Here is a 23476-nt window from a genome sequence, read left to right as displayed (position 1 = left end):
TGGGCAACAAGAGCAACATTCCATCTCAAAAAATAAAAATAAAAAGAAGAAGACAGATAATGCATATCAATGTGATCATTATTATGACTTCACTTTAGGCTATTCTCCATAGAATAAGTTCCAAAGTATGTGATCATCATGGATAATGGTGGAGAAGATGATATAATTAATGAATCTTTATGTTATACATTATCTCTTAGGTATTAAATTTATGTTGGATAAAGAACATCTGAAGTGAGATTGTTTTTATTTTGAAGATAGTATCCAATTATTTTCTGCAAGTTGCATTTGATCACTGTGAGACAACTTACTGATGCGTGGAAAAATGCCAACTACCATGATTTACATATAATTTACGTTACGAAATTTTAGAAGAAAAACCAAACTCTTTGAGGGTTCTTAAAGAGGTTTATTTTGAGCTCGTATGAATGACTGTGGCCCAGTGAATCACAGGTTTAAGGAGTCCTGAGAAACTGCATGCACAGCAGTTGAATTACAGTTGATTTTCCATTTTAGAGAGGGAGAAATTATAGGGGAATACATAAATCAATACACAAAAGGGATACATTTGTTTGACCCCAAAAAGATTCTTTGAAAGATCAAGCCTTTCACTATATTGACTGAGCAAAATATGGAAGACTAATTATTAAAATTATAAATGAAAGCTGAGCCATTACTACCAACTTTACAGAAATACAAAAGGATTACAGGAGTATACTGTGAACAACTGTCTAACAACAAATTAGGTGCCCCGGATGAAATGGATGAATCGCTAGAAAGACATAAACTACCAAAGTGGCCAAGAAGTAAGAGAAAATCTGAATAGACCTATAACCTAGGAGATTGAATTAGTAATTGAAAGCGATTAACAAAGAAATATTTATGACCAAATAGCTGCATTAACTGCTGAGTCAACCTAACATTAAAAGAAGAATTAATACCATTTCTTCTCAAACTCTTCTGACAAAATATATGAAGAAGGAATAATTGCTAATTCATTTTTTGATAATAGCATTATCCTTATACCAAAGCCAAAGAGAGAACAAAAGAGAGAACTACAGCACAATATCCATTATGAATATATAAGCAAAAATCTCAGCAAAATACTAGCAATACCAGCAAAATACTAGCAGCAATACTATATAATCAAAGGATTGTAAACTATCACCCTATGAGATTTATCCCCAAAATGCAACGGTGGCTCAACATATAAAAAATCAATCAGAGTAATATACTGTAACAGTAAAATGAATAAGCACATTATTATTTCAATTGATGCAGAAAAAAACATTGATGAAATACAACACCTTTCTATAATAAAAATACTCAATAAATTAGGCATAGAAGGGAACTTCTGCAACATGACAATGGGATGTATAAAAAACCAACAGTTAATATCATGATCAATGATGAAACACTGAAAGCTGTTTTCCTAACATCTAGAACAAGATGAGGATGGTGCATTTGCCACCTGCATTCAACGTAGCACTGGCAGGTCTAGCCAGAGTAATTAGGCAAGACAAAGAAATAAAAAGCATCTAAATTAGAAATAAAAAATAGGAGTAAAATTATATCTACACATGATCTTATGTGTATAAAGCTCCAAACAAAACACAAAACCGATTATAACTAATAAAAGAGGCAGGATGCAAAACAAACATAGGAAAATGAGTTATAATTCTACAGAGTTGTAAAGAACTATGAAAACATTTTAAAAATTCCATTTATAATAGCGTCAAAGAATAAGTTATTCAGGCAGAAATCTAACCATGATGGTATACACAAAACTTTGCTGAAAAAAACTAAAGAGAATGGAAATAACTCGAAAGACATTCTATGTTCACTGGTTGTAAGACAATATTGTTAAAATTACAATATCATCCAAAGTAATCTACAGATTAAATGTAATACCATCAAAATTCCAAAGGCATTTTTGCAGAAACAAAGAAACTCATTCTAAAATCATACAAAAATTCAAAGGATCTGACAGACAAAACAGTCTTGAAAAAGAATATTGGAAAACTCACGTTTTTCAGTTTCACAGCCTACTACAAGTCTACAGTAGTCAAGAGAGTGTGGTACTGGCATAAGACCAATAGACTTTTAGACCAATAGAATAGAACAGATTTGAGATTCTACAAATTAGTCCTCACATATATGGTCAATGACTGTTCAACAAGGTGGCCAAGTCTAGTCAAGGGAGGAAAGAACAGTCTCTTCAACAGCTGGATGTCAGTGCACAAGAGAGAAGTTAGACCCCTACCTTGCAGTATATACAAAAATTAATTTTAAATTAATAAAAGACTTAAATGTAAGGACTAAAAATACATAACTCTTAGAAGAAAACACAAGGTAAGCCTTTATGACCTTTGAGTTTTAAGTGTATTTTGAAATATGACAGAAAAGCACAAATAACAAAATAAAATACACGTAAATTAGATTTAATCAAAATCTAACTTTGATCGCCAGCGCACCCAGCCTGAGGGCCCCAAGGTCGTGCCTCTCGCCCACTCCTCCACCTGAGAGAGATCGGGGCCGCTGGCATGGGCACTCGGCAGTCACCTCGTGTGGAGTTGAGCGGCGGGTTCTCAGTTCTCGCTCCTGTGCAGCCGCTGCCGCTGGGTAGAATGCCTGGTTTGGCCGCAGCCACTGGGACACCTGGCCCTGGTTCTGCGATGCTGGGAGCGCGAGCCGGCTCGGGGGTTGCCAAGCAGCTGCTGCCTGCACAGAGAGGGCGACTGCAGCTTGGGTGTCCAGGCGGCAGGGCATGGTCTGGGTGGCCTCTGGAATGCATATGCGCCAGGCCTGAGGACCTCCCTGGTGGTGCCACCTTCCCCGCTGCTGGGCACCTCCCTGCGCCTGCGCTGGCGCTGGGTCTTCGCGAGGGCGGAGCTGCTTTCTCCTCAGCACAGACCTGGAGAGCATCGCGAGGGCGGAGCTGAGATCTCCTCTGCAAAGACTTCAGAGATACAGCGAAGGCGGAGCGGTGTTCTCCTCAGCACAGATCCCGGCGGGTGGGCCAGGGTCACCGCGAGGGCGGAGCTGCGTTCTGCTCAGCACAGACCTTGGGGGCACTGCCTCGCTTTGGGACAACTCGGGGCCGCATCGACGGTGAATAAAATTCTTCTTGTTTGCAGCCCTGAATAATCAGGTTCAGAGACCAGTTAGAAGGGTTCAGTGTGGAAAACGGGAAACCAAAAGCCCCTCTGAATCCTGCCCACAGAGGTTCTCCCCAGCCAAGGCGAGGCGACCTCAGTGCGAGATCCACACCACAGCCTCGGAAGACAAATGCAGCATTCCTAATTCAGACATGACACCCAAAATGTGACACCCCCATTTCTCATGTAACAAGCACCTGTAATGCTAATGCACTGCCTCAATACAAAAATATTAATATAAGACCCGCAATCCCCTCGCTGCCGTGCAGTCCTAAGACAGCAATTATAATAATCGACATTGACATAGTCAATACAAACATAGTAATGAACCTAGGGTTAAGGTTGGTGTTAGGGTTAGGGGTTAGGGGTCAAGTTTAGGGTTAGGGGTTGGAGATAGGGGTTGGGGTCAGAGTTAGGGGTTAGGAGTTAATGTTTAGAGTTAGGGGTTAAGAGAGTTTAGGGGTTAGGGATTAGGAGTTAGGGTTGGGTTAGGGTGAAGGTGAGGGTTGTGGTTAGGGGTTAGGGTTAGGGGTTAGGGTTAAGGGTTAGGGGTTAGGGTCAGGGTTAGGGGTTAGGGTTAGTGTCAGGGGTTAGGGGTCAGGGTCAGGGGTCAGGGTCAGGGGTCCCACTCTGTAGGTTGTCTATTTACCCTTTGCCATGCCCTCCCACAGGCTGAGTAAGCTTCTATTATCTGGAATACAGTGTGGCTTCTGTTTTCCTAATTTAACCCTGACTTACTACGTTTATAATGTTTCTCTCTGCTCATGTAGTCTTTGATGAGTCAGAAGGTCTTTGCCATGCTCACAATATGTGTACTGTGTCTCATCTATATGCACTCTCTGTTGGGCAAGGAGGTGCGAATTACGACTGAAGCCCTTACCAGATGCCTTACACTTATAGGGCCTCTGTCCTGTGTGGACTCTGAGATGAACATGAAGATCTGAATTCCAGCTGAAGCCTTTACCACACTCATCACATTTATATGGTTTCTCTCTGGTGTGGTCACTTTGATGGAAGTGAAAATATGAACTGTAACTAAAGCACTTTCCACACACTTCACATTTATATGGTTTTTCTCCAGTGTGAACTCTCTGATCAGTGTGAAGAACAGAGCTATAAGCAAAATCCTTTCCACACACATTGCATTTCTATGGTTTCTCCCCTGTGTGGACTCTCTGGTGAATGTGAAGCTGTGTACTTTGGCTGAAGCCCTTTCCATACTCACCACACCTATAAAGTTTCTCCCCTGTGTGAAACCTCCATTGGAGTTGAAGAACGGAGCTTGAACTCAAGCACTTGCCACACTCACTGGATTTGTAAGGCTTCTCTCCAGTGTGGACTCTCTGATGGATAAGAAGGTTGGAGCTCTGTTCAAAGCCCTTCCCACACTCTTCACCATTTGTAGGGCTTTTTCCCTGTGTGTACTCCCTGATGAATACAAAGAAGTGACATAAATCCAAACGCTTTCCCACATACGTCGCATTTGTAGGGCGTCTCCCCTGTGTGGACTCGATGATGGTTGTGAAGGGAACAGTTGCACCTGAAGCCCTTGCCACATTCTTTACATTTGTAGGGATTGTCTCCTGAGGGGAATTTCTGACATCTGGGAAGGTCTGAGCTCTGTTAGCAGCCTGTAGGCCATTCGTAGAATTCATAGGGAGTCTCTCCTGAGTGGGTTTTACAATGAACGATAAGATATTGGCTCTGACTTAAGTTCTTTCCATGCTGGTCACATTTATAAGATGTTTCTCCTAGGTGAGTGCTGTGATGGACACGAGGATCTGTATCATCTGCAAAGGCCACCCCACAGTTATTACATGTGAAAGGCTGTGGTAAAACATGGGCCGCATGATGTTGTTCAACTGTTGATTTCATACTCAAGTTTTTCCCACAGTTGTGGTGTCTATCAGGGTCCTCCCCTTTACGTTCTTGGGACTCATGATGATCACGTGAGGTCCAATTGAGGCTGTCATCATGCCGAGCACGTCTGTACAATTTCTCTTCCACGTAAATTCCCTTATATCTTCCCTGAGATTTCTGGGGCTCGGTCATTATGTTGGCTTTCCTCCAAGATTCTGGGGTAAGAATCTGTGTCAGGCTTTGCCATGCTGTGATATCTTGATGTTTGATAATGGCATTTACTACATAGTTTCCGTTTTCAGAAATCTGAAGAGAAATGCCTGCCCACTCATCACAGGCGGAAACATCTTCTAAATGTGGGGAACATTGTTCTTTAAGGTTCATGATATAATCCTGACTCACACTTAAATCCTGGATCCTTTGTTTCCAAATCTGCCAGCAATGAAGCACTTCTTGAGAAAGGTAATTTAACCCCTTTTCCTGAAGATTCAAAATGTTGTTTTTAATCCCGTCTCCCATTAGAAGAAAGAGAATTTGTGAATCACCTGTCCAGAGGTTTTGAGAAAATGAAATATTATGGGGTGGGAAGTTGTCCCTCGCTTCTATTGACATGTGAAATACTTAGATCCACAGTAATTCTAACCTGAGCTGCCAATTAGAAATCAAGTATTGTAGGGAAATTAAGAGAAATCTTGGCCAGGTGCAGTGGCTTATGCTTGTCATAGCAACACTTTAAGAGGCTGATGTGGGAGGATCACTCAAGCTCAGGAGATCAAGACCAGGCTGGGCAGTATGGTGAGATCTCATCTCTACAAAAAAATTAAAAATTGGCTCGGTTTTGCCTATGATCCCAGCTACTTGGAAATCTGAGTTTGGAAGATTGCTTAATCCTGGGACGCAGAGGCTGCAGTGATCCAAGATTGTGCCACCGTATGCCAGCCTGGGTGACAGAGCAAGACCTTTCCACCCCCACGCAGCAAAAAAGAATAAAAGGAAACCTTAGGAAAAATTTATGAAGGAAGAAATTCACCTCTCAGCTATAAGAGTAGTCAATAAAAAGACTTTAATAATCTTGCTACAAAAGGTATGGGAAAGGCTCCCATTTTATGTAGTATATGTGTGTATAGAAATAATACATATTGATGAAGTGTTTTTTATATGTTGGGCAGAGTAAGGGACACAAAGTGTCACAACAGGTTTCAGAAACAAGCAAGTCCTATCTCCCGATGGCTTCCCTTCCTTCATATCACTGTCATATGGAGGACTATCATGTATGTTTGTGTAAAACCTGCACAACTGTACATGGTGAGCCTTAAGGGGATGGGGATAAAAAGGCAATGGGGATTGAAATAGGGATAAACTTTGTGAAACATGGTCCTGGCATTGTGCAGGGATGCATATGTAAACCTCTGAGACAAGCTTTAAGAGACATCCTTTTTATGTTCCCCTAGGTTCTTTGTCTTCATGAAAAGATAGAGAGCACTCAGATCCTATAATCCATTTCCTTAAGTTCTGACCTTTTAAGTTATTGCAGAATCTCAAACAGCCATGTCTATGAGAATGGGGAACAGACACTGTGGCACTGTCAATGGCCTGGCACCCAGGGAAACAAGACTGTGGTATATAACAAACAGGGGGCTGAGGCAGAAGAGGATGATCATATTTTTGGGACCCTACGATGGGTTTCAAAATGGCATGAATATCATGGTCAAGTCCCACTGGATACTGCTTCTGGTTTAAGGTTCTTTCTGGGTTGTTTTATTGAAAGTGACTTTAGTTTATAAGATAGTATCAGGGAAAGGGAGACCATGAGCTGCCCCAAATGGGCTTTAAGCAGTGGTTTCCCATTTGTTCTGATTGTAACCCACAATAAAATCAGCATTGTGACTCAGTAGGAATAGGCACGAACATCAACGCAGACTGCTCACTAAAACAGAAGTTTTATCAGCTGATACTTACATACGATGTGTAATGCACTTTGATAAATTCTTTTGTTTTCTGTTCTATTAATCTATTTTTGCTTTTTAAAAATTGCTAGTTATGACACAGTAATTTGATTTCAGGACTCACCAAGAGGGTTTTATCCTGCAGTTTGAGAAACAACTGCAGGGATATGCAGATTTATGTAGAAGGTCCTGTGTCTACAGATTACACTTTGGTTTCACGAGGTTATTTATTAAAAACACAGGACCTAGGGCAAGATTAGGAGAGCTCAAATCCTAGTTCTTCTTATAAGCTGTGTGATCATGGGAAAGTTATTAATTCAGTGACTCAGTTGTTTCATCCCTTGATATGGTTTGGCTGTGTCCCCACCCAAATCTCGTCTTGAATTGTAACTCCCATAATTCCCAGGTGTCATGTCCCATAATTCCCACATGTCACAGCCCCCACACAGAGTCCCTACCAGGGAACAACCTAGTGGAGCTGTGAGAAGAGGGCCACTGTCCTTCAGACACCAGAATGCTAGATCCAACAGCTTGCACCGTGTGCCTGGAAAAGCCACAAACACTCAACACCAGCCCACAAAAGCAGCCGGAAGGGAGACTATACACTGCAGAGCCACAGGGATGGAGCTGCCCAAGACCATGGAAACCTATCTCTTACATCAGCATGACCAGGATGCAAGACATAGAGTCAAAGGAGATCACTATCGAGCTTTAAGATTTGACTGCACCGTTGGATCTCAGACTTGCATGGGGCCTGTATCCCCTTTGTTATGGCCAATTTCTCCCATTTGGAACAGCTGCATTTCCACAATGCCTGTACCTGCACTGTATCTAGGAAGTAAATATATTGTTTTTTTTTTTTATTTTACAGGCTCATAGATGGAAGAGACTTGGCTTGTCTCAGATGAGACACTGGACTGCAGACTTTTGAGTTAATGCTGAAATGAGTTAAGACTTTGTGGGACTGTTGGGAGGCATGATTGGTTTTGGAATGTAAGGACATAAGATTTGGGAGGGGCTGGGATGGGATAATATGGCTTGGCTTTGTCCCCACTCAAATCTCATCTTGAATTGTAACTTCCACAATTCCCATGTGTCATGGGAGGAACCCGGTAGGAGGTGATTGAATTATGGGGGCGGGTCTTTCCTGTGTTGTTCTCATGATAGTGAATGAGTCTCATGAGATCTGGTGGTTTTTAAAAGGGAGATTCTGAATGGGCGCAGTGGCTCACACCTGTAATCCCAGCACTTTGGGAGGCCAAAGTGGGTTGATCACGAGGTCAAGAGATTGAGACAATCCTGGCCAACATGGGGAAACTCCGTCTTTACTAAAAAATACAAAAATTAGCTGGGCATTGTGGTGCATGCCTGTATTCCCAGATACTGGGTTGGCTAAGGCAGGAGAATTGCCTAAACTTGGGAGTTGGAGGTTGCAGTGAGCCAAGATAGCACCACTGTACTGCAGCCTGGCTACAGAGTCAGACTCTTTCAAAAAAAAGCGGGGGGCGTTTCCCTGCACAAGCTCTTTTCTCTTTTCTGCCACCATGTGAGATGTGCCTTTCACCTTCCACCATGACTATGAGGCCTCCCCAGGGATGAGGAACTGTAAGCCCAATACATCTCTATCTTTTGTAAATTGCCCAGTCTCGGGTATGTCTTTATCAGCAGTGTGAAAACAGAGTAATACGTCCATAAAATGGGGATAATAACAGTAACTATCTGTATTAGTCCATTCTCATGTTTCTAATAAAGCCATACCCAAGACTGGGTAATTTATAAAGGAAAGAGGTTTAATTGACTCATAGTTCCATGTGGCTGTGGCAGCCTCACAATCATGTCAGAAGGTGAAGGAAGAGCAAAGGGACATCCTACATGGCGGCAGGCAAAGAGAAATCCTGTGCAGGAGAACACCAATTTATAAAACCATCAAATCTCATGGGACTTAGTCACTTTCATAAGAACAGCAAGAGAAAGACTCCTTCCCCATGATTCAGTTACCTCCTACCAGGTCCCTCCTACAACATGTGGGAATTATGGGAGCTACAATTCAAATTGAGACTTGGGTAGGGATATAGCCAAACCATATCTCTATCTCATAAACTAAACTTAGGTAACACATAACTGTATATGAACCTCTGAGAAATGAAAACGAGGTTAGATATTTATCAAAAAGTAATCTAATAAGCCAACACTTAGATTACACTTACTATGTACCAGTAAGTGTTGGCTATTGTAACTGCCAACCAAACCAAAGTTCTCCCTTGGTTCCTTTAACACTGGTTTATCCAAAACATTTGATAAACATTGATTTTTCTGCAGAAGCAACCCATAGATCAAGGCTCTTGATGATGTGTGAATTTTATAAGTCTCATTCTGAGAAATATGAGGAAAGAATGAGAGCCTAAATATGTGATTAGGGGAAGGAGGGATTACTAACTGCATTGAATGCCCACAGGCCAGGTGTATGAGATTTTGGGAGAGCTCCCTCACAAACCCATCACAAGGGACCAGATCCTCACATTGATCTGTAAAAACTCATTAACTGCAGGGTTCTAACCTGCACATGCATCTCTTAGGAGTTTTCTTTCCAGTGGTCAAAGTTTCTCTTTGTGATCTAACTGGAGTTTTCTATCTGGTTTGAAATGATGATTTCAGGACACAGGCCCAGTGGTCTGATGCTCAGTTACTCTCCCACTGAGATGAGTTTCCTGAAGTTTTCCAGCATCACATCTTGGTACAGGTTTATCTGGGGTTTATCCAATAGAGCCAACTCTTCCTTGGTGAAGACAACAGCCATGTCCTTGAATGTCACCTTTTCCTAAAACATCAACCATATGCCATGCCAATCATCCACACAAATGACTGGTCTTAGTCTGTTTGGGCTGCCTTAATAAAATACCACAGTCTGATTAGGTTAAACAAAATAAACTAATTTCTTACTGTTCTGGAGGTTGGAAAGTCTAAGATCAAGTACCACCAAGATAGGTTTCATTCAGGTTTCTTCTCTTGGCTTGTAGACAGCTGTCCTCTCACTATGTCCTTACATGGCAGAGGGAGAATGAGAGAAAGTTCTGTTGAGGCTCTCTCATAAGGACATTAATCCTATTGTATCAGGGATTCCCAAAGGACAATATTAATCAAATTATAAAATACGGCCCAGGAAATAGGCACAGATAAATCTATACTAAGGTTTTGTGCCGATACACAAGTCTAGTACTGTTCCATCATTTCATTTCTCATCACACACCAAGATTTGGTATTTTCACTTTTTCATGGCAGATTAATCTATTTTTATCATGTTAAAAGGATCTAAGAAGACAGGGTAACTAAAAGCCTGGCTCCTAGATTCAAAAAACACAATAGAGAAAAGGGAGATTATTAGGATAATTAAGAACACTTGGATATCAACTAGGTATTAAAAAATGGTGGTATCAATGTGAAATTTCTTGAGTATGTTAGCAGTAATGTGGAAATGTAGGAAAATGCTCTTACTCTTAGGAGATACAAGCTGAAATATTTAGGGATGAATTATAATCATGCCTGCAATTTATCCCCAACTGGGTCATCAAAATAAAATATAGATATGTGTGTATATATGTATATTATGCATATGTTTGTGGGTGATTGTTAACAATTGGTGAATCTAGGTGAAGATTACACATTATGCTATTCTTTCATTTTCCTGATAAATTGAAATTTCTCAAAATAAAAGGATGTGGGGAATAATCGGATATTAATAACCCTCTCCTAATCAAGAAACCAATTTTTACATAAAATATTTCTATTTTATGTAAATATTGCATATTGCATATTGCATATATCACACTGCTCAGAGTTAAGTATTTACAGATATGTTCTCTCAATAGACTCTGCATCTCTAAATAATGCAGAGCTTTCAAACGAAAGTTGTAAGCCGTTACAAAGGACTTCACAAAGAATATGTTCCTAACAATTGTCCAATTACCAAAATCTGACAATGATTAAAAACAAAATCTAGGGGAGTCAGCACGGTTGTCCTAATAGCATCACTCTCTCAGTAACACTACTGTATGCCTTCTTCTGTGCGAGGCAACAAAATTGAATTGGAGTTAATCATTCAGGAAATACTGATACCCTGAAGTCTACTTGGGGTGTTCAAATGTAGGGAGAAGGGGTTAAGGATAGAGGTTCACCCAGGCTACACCCCATTCTACCTTCTCTGCTTCAACTATAGAGCCTGGGAAAACAAAACACTCACTTCACCACCACCCTTGTAGCTGGATGGATGCCTTGTAGGAAGCCTAGGCAGCGATTGTCATAGGATGCAGATACAAGGACAGCCCCAAAATATTAAGAAACCAAATTTTTCAACGAATAAACACTTGCAAAAATCTATAAATATTTTCCTCTCTGAAGCATTCTTGTATAACCATCTATGAAGTATTCTTATAAAATCTTGAACCTGAATCGATTCAAGCATCTGGTGCTTCCACTTACAAGAAATACTGTGGATAGAGTAACACATTGAAACACATGAAAAGGAAGCAAACAAATGCATTCCAAATGTAGGAAAGAACACAGGACACCAAACTTGGTTTCTACAACAAGTCGATAGAAGGAGAGAATAAAGTAGAGGGGCAGATTTCTCTAGATTAAAAGAGATTATGAGACACAACAGCCAACTATAAGATAGTATAGACCTTGGTAAGATTCCATTTGGACAAACCAACTGTTAAAAATTTTTTTGAGATAATCAGGGAAATTTGGTTATTGTCTGGGTATTAGATAATACCAAATAATTATTGATTATCTCATTAGTCAATTTTTACAGAAATATATACTGAAATACATAGAGAATGTGGTAAATTAGATCGCTGTTTAGAAATATCCTCTTCCATGCTCACCAATCCCACTAAAGGACCAGAGTGTGTTTTCTTACCCCTTTAGTTTTGACTTGGCAATGTAACTTGCTCTGGCTACCAAAATGAAGCAGAAGTGAGAATGTGCCATTTCTAACCTGGGCCTTGAGAGATCTCATGAGTTCACTTGCTCTCTTGTCCCTCTGTCTTCACTATGGGGACACACCCAAGCTAACCAAAACAAGCAGAGTGCTACCAAATATTCATGGCATTGGCTTTAGATCCAGGCCATAGCCATTGAGGACAGTGTTACAGGAGGCTGGAAAAATGGTGACCTGGGTGATGTAGTGGTGAACACTTGGTAAAATGTTGCTGTAATTTAGAAGATAGAAAATGTACCTAATGAATCTTGGACTTGGGCAAGATCGTTTCCAGGCAGAAGGATAAAAGTGTGAGCTCATTCATTTTAGTTGCATATATAATAAGGTACTATACAAAAGTGATGTGCTCAGAGAAAAACCAATACAGTGTAAAATAACATGCCTCTTTAAAATACTCTGGGAAAGAAAAATCTGAAAAAGAGATTAAGCAAATCTCTTTGGCAAAAAGTTAATCGTTGAAACTGCATGAAGGGCACTACAAATGGAGCCTCATAAAACCATTTGTTCTTTTTGTGTATTTTCATAATTAATTTTTTTCATGATTAAAAGAAAATCCTTCCCCCACACTGTGATGGTCTTTTTAATGTGACAACTTGGCTAAGCTACAGTCCTCAGTTATTGAATCAAACACTAATCTAGGTATTGCTATGAAGATAATTTGTAGATGTGATTAAAGTCCATAATCAGTTGACTTTAAGGGAGATTATTCTAAGTAATCTGAGTATGTCTGATTCAAAAAACTGAAAGGTCTTATGAACAGAGCTGGGGCTTCCCTGGGAGGGGGAGAAATTCCACCCATAGACAGCGGCTTTAGTCTGTGTCTAAGAGTTCTGGCCATCCTTCCTGAGGGACTGCCATGTGGATTTTGGACTTGCATAGTTAGCCCCCATAATCATCTAAGTCAATTCCTTATGATAAATCTCTTAATATATATGTCTTACTGGTTCTGCCTTGCTGGTTGAACTCTGACCAATACATACCCATTCAAATCTTGTTACTTACTGAACGAGACCAGTGACATTTATAGTATAGTCATGTATATGCTGCCCATGCACTCAGATGCTGTGGCAACACCAAATTGCTATAAAAATTTCTGAACTTTCTCTTGATTCTTTTTTCCATATGGGGTAGTGATAAGCAGTTCATGGACTGGTACTGGTGCATGAACCACACTTAGAGTAGCACCAAAGTAGACATCTTGAAATCTGTGAGTTTGTTTCTTCACTTCTATAAAGGGAGTCAAACCACCTGCCTCACAAAATCATTATGAGCAAGATGAAGTACCTAATACATAGTAGTCACTCAAAAAATGCTGACCTCCTTTCAGAAAACAGAAGTGTCTGGTTCCTCAGAATGAACAGTATATTTAAAGAGAAAGAAACCCTTAACTTACCTGGAACTTAATCATACCATCTTCCTTTTGGAAAGGGCAGGATTCTGGAAAAGCAGAACTGCAAAGAAGAAAGAATCCATGAGATCATGGATTCAACAAGTTATAAATGAACATTGGTTCCTTCCTTATCTGTACAAATTTCTCATAATTCCTTCTCCCCCTAGATATCGTCTCTTCTTGTTCTGAAAAGACTGCACTCCCATCTCCTCAAGACTTCCCTAGATTTGTCCCCAGTCCCTCAATCTCAGACCACTGTGTAACTCCTATCTCTCTCCTCAAGCTTTTGGCTCAAAACCTGCACATTCTTTTCCTTTTCTCAGACTTGTGAATGAACTGACATAACCTACATCTGAATTACGCTGGAAAAAAGGCTCAGAATTGCTGAGTAAGGGAGCAATCTCAGGGCTGGGCATGGTGGCTCACGCCTGTAATCCCCAGCATTTTGGGAACCCGAGACAGGTGGATCACTTGAGGCCAGGAGTTCTAGACCAGCCTGGCCAACATGCTGAAACACTGTCTCTACTAAAAATACAAAATTAGCTGGGCTTGGTGGCAGGCACCTGTAATCCCAGCTACTCAGGAGAGTGAGGCAGGACAATCACTTGAACCTGGGAGGCAGAGGCTGCAGTGAGCTGTGCTTGCACCACTGCACTCCAGCCTGGACAACAGAGACAGACTTTGTCTCAAAAAAAAAAAAAAAGAAAAAAAAAGAAAGCAATCTCAGGATGACAGGGGTCTTCTTCTATTTCCACCTTCACATGCAAGACTTGATCTTGTATGGCCAGGCCTGTGGCCTAAAGAATTTGTGATTAGCCAAGATATACAAATTAAATCCCAATTTTTATTATTATGTTAATCAATAATACAAATTTTAAAACATCTACACCTTGACTCTTGGCTTCCTAAACTATCTCTCCAGCAGCCATTCTATCCTCTGCTTTTGCAAATATTGATGACACACCTATGACATATAAGACACATCGTCTTCTCTGGAAATGCTCATGGTATACTGAACTATACAAGTTCTCAGCCTGCACGTAGACCAAAGTAGACAGAGAGACCTTCTAAGCTTGCCACTTCATATACACTAAAGTCCCTTCCTGTTCTGCTTATATCAGTGGATTCCCTTGCCAATTAGCTTCCAGTTGGGTTTAGCCAATGGGGAAAGCCAGCAAGAGATCCAGGGAAGGGGGAAGAGTGAAGTCAGAATATTTATTCCCCCAGGTTTTTCCCTAGAGTTTGCTGTGGAATGGCTATGTTCCATATCCATTGACCAAAGGTCATGGCCACCATCAGGCAGCTGTCATCCCATAAATCTTTCTTCACATTTTAGCGACTGCCTCCTCCCTTAGCCCTTCAGTCCTAAAGGCAGTAAGTTACCCTGCTATCACTAACTCTGAAATATTGCAATACCCTTTGTTGATTACCACAGCCTGCCTACAACTTTATAGGTTGTCCCTTTATTAAGCTCTTCTCAAATTACCCATTTTGAGTGTTATGTTTATTTTTTGTTGAGATTCCATCTGATAAACCCTGTAAACACAATTGCCTCTCACCTTTGTGGAGAAATTTACTGTATAAAATTGCCATATAAAGCAGTGTGGAAACTCCAAAGATTAAAAAATAAAAGCCAAAAACCACGTTTATGCCTTCTCAGATAGTCCTTCTCACACTATCTGTGATAAAGGAGTAGTTATTATATTATTATTACCGTTACATTCAGTCTGTCACAGATTGATATTTTGGTAAGATACAGTAAAAATAAATTACTGGAAAAAGGAAATTCAGAAGGTATGCAAATTAAAGCCCAATTGTTATTATTACATTAATCAATAAGACAAAATTTTAAACATCTACAATCAAGTTCTCAAATTATCTAGTCACAGACCAATATCATTTATTGGCACTGGTCTGCTGGCTACCCTTTGAATTGCAGCTCGCAGGGTTATAGAAACAGGTTAGTAGAATATGAAATGTCTCTTTGGTAAATCCTTGGACTCTTTTTCTCTCCTTTACTACCTTTAAGAGACATCATTAATCACTTCTTATCTTGGGCTCGAACAAAGGCCAAAATAAGGAATGTTCAACTTATTAATACAGCATGAATTACATCATTTTACAATAGTTAAAACCTACCAAGGAAACACTCCTCCTTTCCCCTGTCAAAAAACTACAAATCCTAAAAAAAAAACAAAAAAAAAAAAAACAAAAAAACTGTAGTCTTTTATCCTCTGTACTTGCTAAGAATCTTACCATTTAACAAGCACTCAATCAATGTTTCTTAATATTAACAAAAGCACAAATAGAACTGACTTGGATATTACACATTAGATACACGTGCAAAGACATAAACTCACCCTCTACTTCCAGTACCTGTTCTCACTTAAGAGCCAATAATGGGACAGCTTTATTTTCAAGCACACATCCACACACTTGCAGTCACACATATACGGTTGAGGGTTTGGTTTCCTGAATTTCTGGCTTCAGACACTCCCTGCCTGTATCAACTATGGGCCATGGCAGGAACCAGATGGCACATTCAAATTTGAGGGGAGTTTAATAAACAGACGGCTTACAATGGTGTTGGCTGGGGGTAAGGAAATCAGAGTGGGTAAGGCTCTATCCTGGGAAGTGACAGGGAGGTGCCATTATAATACCTGGGCCTTAAGAGGTAAGGGGAGGGAGCAGTCCCTGGAGCCTGTAACTGAGAGGACTGTGTGGCCAGGGCCACCCAAACCATGACCTGTTGTTTAGAATGGCAGCTAATCTGTGACAATCCTGCAGAGAGAGAACTGGGGGACAAGATCCTACAACTCACACTTCTTCTTCTCTCCAAACTTTCCTTTTGAGACTTCCCATTGGCCAAAGACAAGCAAGGCCAGAAGGCAATGGCGGCCTTTCAGGGCAGACAGCAGGATGGAAAAGGAGGGGAGCCAAAGGCATGGGACACATGGCACCTCAGGACTCTTGTTTTTTTCCCTATCTGCCAAAGTCCCCACAGCTCTCTCACACAAATGCCTTTCTCATCCCTCAACCTGACAACTACTCTGATCTGAGGAATACATCACGAATGAGACCAGATGCCCATATCAACCTCTTCAGGGAATGAAGACCTAGAGGAAAAGTGCAGCTGAATCTGGAACTGCAATTGTCCAGAAACACGATCAGAAATGTAATAAATGCTGCTATTGCACCTAAAATAATTAACACTAAATCTCTAACTTTATCAAATATACAGAGAGCGTTCAAACTTCAAACTTGTTGAGTGTAATTTAACAACTTACATTTGCTCATGTGCTTTATAATACTCAAATTCCTTCCTCCCTGGCTCACAGCATGTGAGGTGAGAATGGGGTTAATAATTTGGGGCAGTTCTTTACTTTTCTTTCTTTTTTTTTTTTTTTTTTGAGACGGAGTCTCTCTCTGTCGCCCAGGCTGGAGTGCAGTGGCGCCATCTCGGCTCACTGCAAACTCAGCTTCCCGGGTTCACACCATTCTCCTGCCACAGCCTCCCGAGTAGCTGGGACTACAGGTGCCTGCCACGATGCCCGGCTAATTTTTTGTAATTTTTTTTTCAGTAGAGACGGGGTTTCACCGTGTTAGCCAGGATGGTCTCGATGTCCTGACCACGTGATCCACCCAAAGTGCTGGGATAACAGGAGTGAGACACCGCGCCAGGCCTGGGGCAGTTCTTTTCAATATGTATTCAGTGACATTAAACTCCAGAGTTATTACAGTCTGAGTTGTTTCTTTATTGTCAGAAGCCGGAAACTCTGCCCTGAAGTCAGAAATGCCCCAATGGAGTCGGAGCTGCCAAAATCCAGAGTTCAGACCCAAGACAACTCCCCATCCAAGAACTTAGCGGTGCTGAGCCAGAATCGTCCCCACCAAATTGAGCGAGAATAGCCAAAGCCATCCTCTCTCTCCAGAGACATGCTGCTTAAGCCAATCCCTCATCCCATTCAGGGAGGCACAGCCCCAGCCGTTACTCCCAAACCCTGAGCCAGCGCCCCTCTGCCCTCATTGAGAGATGCACATTCCAAGACTGACCCTAAGACTCGACCCAAGGTGACACAGCGCAAGTCGCTGTCACGAATCGTGAAGATGCACGTTTTGTCAAACCCAGGGCTGCTCCCCAAACCGAGCCCAAGCGCTTTCCATCCCATCCCGGGTAGGTAGGGGCCGCTGAACTTCCCCAGCCTACCCCATCCACGAGGCCTTATCATTGGTCACTAGTACCCTCTTCCACTCCTCCTACTTCAGTCCACAGGGACGGGTCAAAGCTGCACATCCTACACCCCTATTCCTGGCTATACTTCCGAGAGGGGCGCGGTCCAGGCGGAACTCACCCCAGCATCCCAAACAATGTCGCCCTCAGCTAGCGTCTGGTACCACGGCACATGCGCAAGGAGGCCTATGGACTACAATCCCCAGAAAGCCCTGAGCGCAGCAGTGGCCATTCGCAAGGCTACCAGGGTGAAGGTAGCCTTTGACTTCCGTGCATTTGGAACTCCTTTGACTCCCGTGCATTCGTCTAAAATAATGACAATCATAATAACGATAAAGTACTGAAATGTTAAGTAAATCACTATCAACGACGAAAAGAAAAAGTTTCAATATTTTACTCCTTGGAAATGAGCACTTTATCATTTTAGTGAAGACTTTAATAGGTTCTTATTTTATAGGCATGTCTTTTAATGTTAAAACCACGAAAGTTTTCAATTAAAATTCACTTAAATATTTCCATCCCCGCCCACCATCATGTTTTGTTTCTGTTGATGAACACTCCGCATAATCTAACACTTGCGATATAACATAGCCCTGTAATTTGTTTCCTAGTCTCAGAAGAAGCAGAATGAATTAACAACCATTGTCTGAATCCTTAACAGCGGAATTACAGGAGTACTCATTACAACATAACAAGAAAACGCGGGAAGATTTCAGATTCTTTTTGAAAATTTCCCCTTGTTGGGACTTAGGCTTTATTTTACTTTATGTTATTGCATTTAAGATTTAAGATCATTAAAAAGTCAGGAAACAACAGGTGCTGGAGAGGATGTGGAGAAATAAGAACACTTTTACACTGTTGGTGGGACTATAAACTAGTTCAACCATTGTGGAAGTCAGTGTGGAGATTCCTCAGGGATCTAGAACTAGAAATAACACTTGACCCAGCCATCACATTACTGGGTATATACCCAAAGAATTATAAATCATGCTGCTATAAAGACACATGCACACATATGTTTATTGCGGCACTATTCACAATAGCAAAGACTTGGAACCAACTCAAATGTCCAACAATGATAGACTGGATTAAGAAAATGTGGCACATATGCACCATGGAATACTATGCAGCCATAATAAATGATGAGTTCATGTCTTTTTTAGGGAGATGGATAAAGCTGGAAACCATCATTCTCAGCAAACTATAGCAAGGACAAAAAACCAAACACTGCATGTTCTCACTCATAGGTGGGAATTGAACAATGAGAACACATGGACACAGGAAGGGGAACATAACACACCGGGGTCTGTTTTGGGGTGGGGGGAAGGGGGAGGGAGAGCATTAGGAGATATACTTAATGCTAAATGCGTGCAGCACACCAACATGGCACATGTATACATATGTAACAAACCTGCACATTGTGCACATGTACCCTACAACTTAAAGTATAATAATAAAGAAAATTTAAAAAATTTAAGATTCCTATTAAAGAAAATTTTGGGTACCCTAATGGGGTAAGAAAATTGAATAAGAATTCTGTTAGAGACCCACAGTTTTAGCCTGGAGGAAAGCCCTGATAATGGGTGAGAACAATCTCTATCCTAAGAATGGTCACCTGGTCCTGCTGGCAGAGGCTATGCTTGGAATATCTGGCTGGCATTCCGTTTTCCACTCATCCTCAAGCTGTAGGGTTCGTGAGGCAGTTCCAGTCCTAGAATAGAGAGGGAAGTGAAGACCCCCACCTCTAGGCAATGGGCAGGAAATGGTTGAATTATATCCAACTATAGCTTGACATTGCAACTTAAGGCACATAAATGGACAATGCAATTCTTTTGGCTTATCTCTGTCTTTTGATGTTTACATGTTTGATGTTCTTATATATTGCTCTAAGTTGAAGGATTACTTCATTTAATTTGACATACTTGAATTTTAAAAAACGAGTTCAGGAACATTTTTATTTTTGACCTAATACAAGGTTAATTTTTGTGACATCTGTGTCTATTGGAAAACAATGTGTGTTCTCTATCAGAAGGATATGCATACATTTATATTTTCGCCAGACTTGTTAATTGTTTCTATTTAAATTTCCTACGTGCTTATTTGTGCTTACTTAGATTTTTTCATTATGCATCTGTCAATGATTGAGAAGTTCATGTCAAAAAGGCTCCCAGGCAGGGCATGGTGGTTCAAGCCTGTAATCCCAGTACTTTGGGAGGCCGAAGTGGGTAGATCATGCGGTGAGGAGTTCAAGACTAGCCTGGCCAGGATGGTGAAACTCCGTCTCTACTAAAAGTACAAAAATTAGCCAGGCATGGTGGCAAGCACATGTAGTCTCAGCTACTTGGGAGGCTGAGACAAGAGAATCGTGTGAACCCGGGAGGCGGAGGTTTCAGTGAGCCGAGATCGTGCCACTGCACTCCAGCCTGGGTGACAGAGCAAGACTCTGTCTCAAAAAAAAAAAAGAAGAAAGAAAGAAAAAGAAAAAGAAAAAAAAATTCTATAATGGTAAATTTGTCATTTTCCTCTCTATAGCATTTGCTTTATTTATTTATTTAATTTTTTTTTTGAGACTGAGTCTCACTCTGTTACCCAGGCTGGAGTGCAGTGGCCCCATCTCAACTTACTGCAAGCTCCACCTCCCAGGTTCACGCCATTCTCCTGCCTCAGCCTCCCGAGTAGCTGGGACTACAGGAGCCCTCCACCATGCCAGGCTAATTTTTTTGTATTTTTAGTAGAGGCAGGGTTTCACCCTGTTAGTCAGGATGGTCTCCATCTCCTGACCTTGTGATCTGCCCTCCTCTGCCTCACAAAGTGCTGGGATTACAGGCATGAACCACCGCACCCAGCCTACTTCATTTTTCAAAAGTTGTGTTATTAGGTATACAAGGGGCTTTACTTTTTGAAAGTCGTGTTATTAGGTATGGAGGTGGCCTGTTCCTTATCTGCAACACTTGGGACCAGAAGAGTTTCAGATTTTTTATTTTTTTCAGATTTTGCAATATTTGCATATGCACAATGAGATATCTTGAGGGTGAGACCCAAGTCTAAAAGCAAAATTCATTTGTGTTTCCTATACACCTTATATACTTTCCCTGAAATTAATTTTATAGAATTATTTGATTAATTTTGTTCACAAGGTCTGTATACAATGTTTGTGTGCATTGAACCATCAGAAGCAAAGATTGCCTTCATCGCATGACCAAAGAAAAATCAATTAATGAAAAGAAGAGGAAGAAAGCAAATATTTCAGGTGTGGAAATTTCCTCTTTTGGTGTCATGTTCACATTCCAAAAGTTTCAGATTGTGGAATATCTTGGATTTTAAAATTTAGTGATGCTGACCCTGTGTAAGTTTCATAATGGTAATATCTTCTTGATGGACCAAAAATTTCATTAACATTTTAAGTACTTTGTATTTTCACCTTGAGTTTACTTTCAGTGCCGACTCTACCTGCTTTCTTTTCATTCGATTTCATCTAGTATTCATTTTTTCACTTTTTCCTAAAATTAGCATTTTTACCTTGTTATTTTTATACTCTTTATTATTATAGTTATTTTTCAATGTTACTTTTACCTAATCTAAGAGCTTGTCTTTAGTCTGAAAATACACACTTAAATGGGTGTGTTAGGAACCAAAGAGAAAGTGCTGGTATAATTGATCTAGGAGCTGCTCCTATTTCCCAACTATAGAACAGTGACACTGGCCTGTAATCCTAGGTGATCAAGCAGCTAAGGTGGGAGGATGGCTTGAGCCTGGAAGGTTCAGGGTGTAGTGGGCTATGATGGTGCCACTGTACTCCAGCTTGTGTGACAGTATGAGATTTTATGTCTGAAAAAAGAAAAAGAAAATGAAAAAGTAGAACAGTGACCCTCAAAGAGGAAGGAAATAGCCTCCCTAAAACTCTTTTGAATTGTGTGAGTGATCTTTGCTTGCTCCAGTGACTGGGATATGAGTTTAGTATTCAGAGGTAAGGAATGCTAAACATATTGCATCTGTAAATTAATTCTCTCAACAAAGAAGTCATCCATTCAGAACACTCAACAATATCCCCCTGAAAATCACTGCTCTAAAGGAAAGAAAATGAACAACAACAACCTCAATCAAATAAAAGGAGGGAAAGAAAGGATTGAATCAGTAAAGAGAAAGTCAAACTGCTGCTGTTTGCTGATGATATGATCATATACCTAGAAAACCCTAAAGACTCCTTCAAAAAGCTTCTAGAACTCATAAATGAATTCAGCAAAGTTTCAGGATACAAAATTAATGTACACAAATCATACCTCTGCTGTACACCAACAGCAACCAAGCTAAGAATGAAATCAAGAACTCAATCCCTTTTACAATAGCTGCAAAAAAAAAAAATACTTAAGAATATTTCTAACCAAGGAGATGAAAGACCTCTACAAGGAAAACTATAAAACACTGTTGAAAGAAATCATAGATGACACAAACAAATGGAAACACATCCTATGTTCATGAATGGGTAAATCAACGTTGTAAAAATGACCATACTGCCAAAAGCTGTTTACAAATTCAATGCAAGTTCCATCAAAATACCACCATCACTGTTCCCAGAACTAGAAAAGACAATTCTAAAATTCGTATGGAACCAAAGAAAAGCCCGCAGAGCCAAAGCAAGACTAATCAAAAAGAACAAATCTGGAGGCATCACATTACCTGACTTCAAACTATACCATAAGGCTATAGTCACCTGAACAGCATGGTACTGGCATAAAAATAGACCCAAAGACCAATGGAACAGAAGACAGAAACAAGAAATAAATTCAAATACTTACAGCCAACTGATATTTGACAAAACAAACAAAAACATAAAGTAAGGAAAAGACCCCCTATTCAGGCTGGGCGCGGTAGCTCACGCCTGTAATCTCAGCACATTGGGAGGCCGAGGCAGGTGGATCACAAGGTCAGGAAATGGAGACCATCCTGGCTAACACTTTGAAACCCCATCTCTACTAAAAATACAAAAAAATTAGACTGGTGTGGTGGAGGGGGACTGTATTCCCAGCTACTCTGGAGGCTGAGGCAGGAGAATGGATTGAACGAAGGAGTCAGAGCCTGCAGTGAGCCAAGATCCCACCACTGCACTCCAGCCTGGGTGACAGAGCGAGACTCCTTCGCAAAAAAATAAAGGCACCCTATTCAAACAAATATTGCTGCTGTAATTGGCAAGCCACATGTAGAAGAATGTGAATGGATCCTCATCTCTCACCTTATACAAAAATCAACTCAAGATGGATCAAAAACTTAAAACTTGAAACCAGAAAAATTCTAGAAGATAACATCAGAAAAACCCTTCAAAACTTTAGCTTAGGCAAAGACTTGATTACCAAGAACCTAAAAGCAAATTCAATAGAAAAAATGATAAATAGGTGAGACTTAACTTAAGTAAAAAGTTTCTGCACAGCAAAAGCAACACTGAGCAGATTAAACTGACAACCCACAAAGGGGTAGAAAATCTCCACAATCCATACGTCTGAAAAAGGATGAATATCCAGAATCTAGAAGGAACTCAAACAAATTAGCAAGAAAAACATGAAGAATCCCATCAAAAAATGGGCTAAGGACATGAATAGAAAATTCTACAAAGAAAATATACAAATAGCCAACAAACATATGAAAAAATGCTCAACATCATGAATGATCAGGGAAATGCAAATCAGAAACACAATGCAATACCACCTTATAGCTGCAAGAATGGCCATAATAAACAAATTTTAAAAATAATAGATGTTGGTGGGGATGTGCTGAAAAGGGAACACTTTCACATTTCTGCTGGGAATGTAAACTACTGCAACCATTATGGAAAACAGTGTGGTAATTCCTTAAAGAACTAAAAGTAGAACTACCATTTGATGCAACAATCTCACTACT

At 40.6% G+C, this 23476-nt stretch overlaps 1 pseudogene; it reads right to left on the bottom strand.

Moving 5' to 3' along the window:
* Positions 1–3891: 3891 nt before the first annotated feature.
* On the bottom strand, positions 3892–17657 carry LOC134738479 (zinc finger protein 285-like; annotated as a pseudogene).
* Positions 17658–23476: the final 5819 nt, after the last annotated feature.

The sequence above is a fragment of the Pongo pygmaeus genome, chromosome 17 (genome assembly GCF_028885625.2).
Source record: "Pongo pygmaeus isolate AG05252 chromosome 17, NHGRI_mPonPyg2-v2.0_pri, whole genome shotgun sequence".
Taxonomy (NCBI): Eukaryota; Metazoa; Chordata; class Mammalia; order Primates; family Hominidae; genus Pongo; species Pongo pygmaeus.
Note: the sequence above shows the minus strand (reverse complement) of the source record. Positions and strands in the feature narration are given on the sequence as shown.